This window comes from Rutidosis leptorrhynchoides, chromosome 8 (assembly GCF_046630445.1).
Source record: "Rutidosis leptorrhynchoides isolate AG116_Rl617_1_P2 chromosome 8, CSIRO_AGI_Rlap_v1, whole genome shotgun sequence".
Taxonomy (NCBI): Eukaryota; Viridiplantae; Streptophyta; class Magnoliopsida; order Asterales; family Asteraceae; genus Rutidosis; species Rutidosis leptorrhynchoides.
In genome coordinates this window covers 217,817,146-217,823,474 of record NC_092340.1, presented here as the reverse complement: position 1 = coordinate 217,823,474, position 6,329 = coordinate 217,817,146, and positions in this window count along the sequence as shown.

The window sequence follows — 6,329 nt, the reverse complement described above, 5'->3', positions numbered from 1 at the left end:
CTCAGATTCCGAAATGGAATCCCATTCAAGCTCTGAAAGCAGTGTGACCGGAATAGATCAACCAATCAGTCATCACCTATTCTGGATGAATTGGGGATGGGTCCGTAGCCTCCTCAATCATTGGAGACAAGAAGAAGGTGATCCCTTCCATCTACCACATTGCCCTCTTGACGAAGAACCTGAAGCACTTACCAGCGAACCTGTCCGAAATACCGTGTTCTCGCTCATTTCCAGAGTATCTCATCACGATTATATATTACATCAAATTTTAGATTTTATTTATTCGCTCGTCCGAACCGACAATCACCCCGGTGTAATAGAAGAAGTCAACGAGCTTCGCGCTCGGGTAGTGGATTTGGAGAATATGGTGCAGAGATTACAAACACCAGCAACAGCATCAGCATCAGCAGCATAACCAGTACCACCATCATCAACGCCAACAGTACCATTACCACCTTCAACCACAACCGCGTCGTAAACCTCAACTTCACAATCTGTCCCACGAGCATCAACGTCATACGCACCAAAGATACCAAGGAGTACCAACAACAGTAACTGACGAAGTATTAATTCATAACTTCATTGGAGAAACATTCCGCGGCGATTATGTAATCTCTAAAGTCTTAGAAATTATCTAATCTAGCCCTAACCATAAATCAGTTAAGCGTACCAAAATGATAGAAGGAAGAGTAGAAACCCTGACAAACATGGTGTGTGATTAACAAGCTAAACTTGCCTTACCAACAGCATCAACAGCACCGTCAGCGTTACCAGCATCGTCAGTACAGTCAACATCCGAATCAACAACACCGATAACATCACAAACTCCGTCAGTTCAAGAATCACTGTGGACATCATTACGAATCAATAACGTGTATATTGTATCAACGAGTTATGAAGAATTAAGTCATTCCCTCTAAAGAAATTATATGTATATTATATATATATATATATATATATATATATATATATATATATATATATATATATATATATATATATATATATATATATATATATATATATATATATATATATTGAAATAAATCTTTCCGTGCTAAGCTATTGTGTGTGAATCTTAACTACTAGGTTAATTCATATTATAAATATGCAATAATGTACGTCCTTCGGCCGCAACTTAACCAGCGTTAACTACAATCTCTGTCGCAATTCAACAAATTCCAATTCATAATAAATCAAGTATATATTTGATTTTACACTTTCATCATCGATGTACCCGAAACTTTTCAGATAACATCATTCGTACTTTGCGAAATTCACAAGAATTCCACGAACCGAACATCATACATCAACAAATAACGAAGTATTGATTCATAATTTCAATGCCATTAAAGAAATACTGCGTAAAAGTTATGTACTTTTTAAAGCCTTTAGGGATTATTCAATTCTAGTTTCAACCGTAAATCAAATGAGTTTAATTTAACATTAACTCATTAAATCTATGTTACATCTGAAGAAAATATACATATATATATTTTCATAAAGACTGTAATAAAATTCTTTTGTACAAAATATTAATTGTGAAATTTTTTTTTAACGGGTAGGTAATACCCGAGAGATATATAAATTCACAAATAATATGTTACATTCTTCGAATCTGATTCAGCAAATCATCCATTATACTCCCTACTTTCACAACAGTATACATTCTTTTATAGAAATCAAAACAACCATACTCATTCAAAATTTAATTACATATTCTGATCTTGAAATCTCAAAATTCAACTCGAGATATGACCAAAATCATCACTCTTAGATCCTTACATCTTTCACAAGCTATATTTTGACTTCAAAACTGTGTTAGAACATCAAATGTATGTTAACGATTACAATCTGTGTTCAAACCCTTCGAAAATTTCTGAAGACACTTCGAATGATGAGCAATCGAGATGAGGATCCAACCACATGTTACCCACAGTTATGTACCCGAAAAACTCTTGAAACCAAAGTAAAAGTTTAAACAACGTATCCGCGTCAGATTCTTTGGCATTTATTAGCAAAAATAACTTTGCGACTCCTATTCAAAGTAGCCAGTTTTGTCACAGCTCCAGCAAGTCAACTTCGACTTTTCAGTCAGACTAACCTTATTATAACCTTGAGATATACACCATCGTTACCAGGGAACCTTTTACATTCCACCACATTATTAGCAGATGTACTAACAACTTCATTACCCTTTGACTTTAGCCTCTCCAAAAAGTCATTATAATTATTTATTGAAACCCCATCATTTACTCATTCGCAACTTGTAATAAGAATTGCCATACGAATCATTGGGAATTAGCAATCAGTATTTTGAAATCTCGCAGCATGTCTACGCCAACAGTTATATGTGTATATATAACGTCTATCTTCTGGACTTAATTTGAATGTGAAGTTTCTGAAAAACACTCCGAACTACTAATTGGTTCTCCGAAAATGGGAAAAAAAAATATACTGATGAAGCAGCAAAAACTATAAACGACTTTAAACGGTAAAAGCTGGATGATAATAATGAAGTGTGCTGGCAAAGCGCAGAAAAAGAGAAGTTTTGGAACTGGAAAACGGATTGAGCAAAGTAGGAAGGAGGCTGTGGACAAATTACAAAGACTGAACCTGACTTCAAAGGATCCAAATGATTCAGTACCTGCTAAAGTCATTAACGAATACCTTGCTCCTGACTCTAAACCCCTGCGGACAATATTCTTCATCATCCTCTGATATTAGAAATTCTAAAATATCATCATATCTTTCATTATAAATATCCACCATATTTCTGAAGATATTTTCTTAATTTTTCTTATTTGAAATCATTTACCTCTTCGCGCTATCTGTATTACATCATAAAAGAAACTATTTTAGTTTCTAAATTCTGAAACATTCAAGTTTAAAATAGGAATCTTTTGAAGTAGTGTTGGGAATTGAAGCATGAATTAGTATAATATAATGACACTTGATCAACGTGATTATATTACAGTAAGTCATGTTGAGTTTCTAAATGGAACGTGATGATTCACAGATCATAACATCATCATGTGCCATGTTATACGACTCTTGTATTCTATTTAACCTCTAAAATATCAAGAAAATATTTCTTGATGATTCGGCCTTTTCCAAGGTATTCTAGTAATTTGACAAGTCAAGATCGTGCCATCACAATTTCCTTCCTAGAACATTAACAATGTTCATTCCGAAATTCATATCTGTGAATTCTGGACCATTACAAGCGGTGCTTAATCGCAAGAAGAAGAAACGAAAGGACAAAACTCTGAAATAGAAATTGGGGTATAAATTGTAGCAAATAAAAGAGAGCATTAACTGTGAATGATAATGATTATAGAAGACAGAAGCAGAGACTTGAAATATAAGGGAACATATAAAGCCCAACGATAAACCAGAAATTATAAACCATATATATCGATGCATATAGCAATATAAAGACACGGGAGAACTAGAAACACTATAAACCCAAGAGTATAGTAGAAGTAAATAGATTCTTCCGGCAGTAGATGAAAAAGATGAATGACCGATATGAAAGTTAGAAGTATATCGAGAATCAGAACTGGATGGAGCATATTGATGAATACTTTAAAATATGAGTTGAGGGGGAAAGAATAGAAGGTGATGAAACATGACTAGGAACTTAGAAATCAACAGATTTAACTCACACAATGGCGGAATAAGTGAATCAAACCCTCTAGTGAATAGGTTAAGTTTTTTTTTGATTAATTTAGTCAAACCACAACTAAATCAAGTGTGATTAGATCAACACCTAGAGCTATTATTCACCACCTGGGTGATTTGGACTGAGAGAGAATCGGAGGAGCTCACTAGATCTGAGTGTGTGTAACAAATGAGAGGCTTAACCTAAAATGAAGAACATAAGACTTTATATACCCCTACTGTTGACTCATCCATACGATTCATTCATCACACGTACGAGTTGGCTTCATCAGCCGTACGGGTGATCACTCACTCGTGTCTTCTCATTTAGGTTGTAATTGTGACTTAGCTCAGCATCAACCGTGCGTATGAGCCTGTCAGTCGTACTAGTGAGGCTTCACTCGTACGTCTGACTAAGTCTAATATAGTCAAACATCTAAATCTCGTTCCTGCAGTTCTTGTAACCACATACAAACACGGATATGATAATAACGAGCAATCATGGTGGCCTGTAAACTGTTGTACCTGCAATGGATGTGGGTAGATGTCTAGGGACTTGCATAAAATGCATCAACGAAAGGTGTGAGTTGTAAGGAAACGAAGGAGGTAAATTTATAAGAAAATCTTCGACAGAACAATTAAAATGGACGATCGCATTTAAAGCGGATCCTAATTCCCTTGATTACCGGAGAGTCAAATCTTATTAAGAAGATTTTCTTCAAATCCCTTGAAATCTGGGAATCAATCATATCTACGTCAAATGATAAGATGAATCTACACTTACTCATTTCACTCTTCTATGTTAGCTTCATTCGTACTCTTCATATAAATGGATTGTTTATCCAAATTATTCGCTGATGATAAAACTCTAATTTTCAGCCCGTATGCATCATGAAAACATATTTATTATCATTCACGACCTTTCCACTCAAATTTCGGGACGAAATTTCTTTAACGGGTAGGTACTGTGACAACCCGGAAATTTCCAACCAAATTTAAACTTTAATCTTTATATGTTTCCGACACAATAAGCAATATTTGTTAAGTTAAATTTCAAGAATTTTAAACTATGTTCATACATTCATTCAACCTCGACCAAGTTCCAACGATTCATGAATCATTAAACGAATATGATTATATATGTATATGTGTATATATATTATAACTTGAAACGTAAATAAAATATTAGATTAAATACTTTATATGATTGTATCTGTTTCAAAATGTTTATCAATGGAATTAGAAGATAAGATCAAATGATTGAATTATCAGATATATTGAATTATGATTACAAGTCTCTGTTGAAAGGCCCACGTTGATTTGAGAAATCTTTCCATTTTAACAATATTCGAAAAATGGTAAAGTGATTTATAAATAAGAACAAATTGTCAATCATTGAAAACTAGACAAAGGATAGTGGAAGATTGAATTTCATAAAGACTCGATTGATCTATTTAGTTTCAAACGTACAAAAAACGTTTTTAGTTTAAAAAGAACTTTATTATTAAAACGTATATAACTTTTATAAATATCTAGAACCACTTTTGACAACTCATTACATAACTAGTATGATAAAGATAACGATATTTATATTTTATTTTATTAAATATATATAACGATTTAAATTAATATTATATATATTTATACGCGTATTATACGTACATAGTTTTATACTTTTACTATACTTAAACTTTACCTTTACTTTATTTTAACTTTAATAATTCACTTTAATAATTCATACTTTAATAATTCACTTTAATAATTTATACTTTAATAATTCACTTTAATAATTCATACTTTAATAATTCACTTTAATAATTCATACTTTAATAATTCAAAAATCTATTATAAATAGAATTCAATAGGTTTCATTATTTCATAGAAACTTGAAAATATTTTTCTCTAAACTCTCTCAATCGATATACATATATATATTTACTCCGTATTATTTCAAGATATTATTAGTATACATAAAATATTACTACGGAGTGCTGTTCGAGTGATTTCGAAATTGTTTTTCGAGTGGGATATGATTAAGGAAATTATGGGTTATAGCTATGGAGGTGATTGAGTATGGTTCATGGGTATGCTCGTGAGGTCAATATAGTGTTTATCATTTCTGTTGCGTCTACGTACCTTTCCTGCAATATTGAATCTCAATATTGATACGTGAGTACTCATAATTTAACTTTTACATACTAATAGTGTATCCCTGACTAGTGCTCGAGTATTTAGGATTATGCATGCTTGTACTTTTGATATTGCCCTTAGACAGATTAGGTTGAATCTTGAATTAGTTACACTTGCGGTTGAGATAAGGTATAAGATATGCATGTCCTTGGAAAGCTAGCGAAAAATTAAGAACTTTTCCTTTAGATATCGAATGGTTTCGATGAACGGATTAGAAGTTATAATCAATTGAATTTTTGATATTTTTATTAAAAATGATTATTATTATCGTCGTTTTTATCGTCGTTCTAGTTTTATCTTATTATTATCATTATTATTATCTTTATCAATAAAAGGGATTTATCATTAAAAATTGTTATTTTTTTATTATTACTATTGTTATTATCGTTAAAGTTATAATTAGTAGTATTATTATTATTATCCAATTATTATTATTATTATTGGTATTATTATTATTATTATCATTATTAATATAT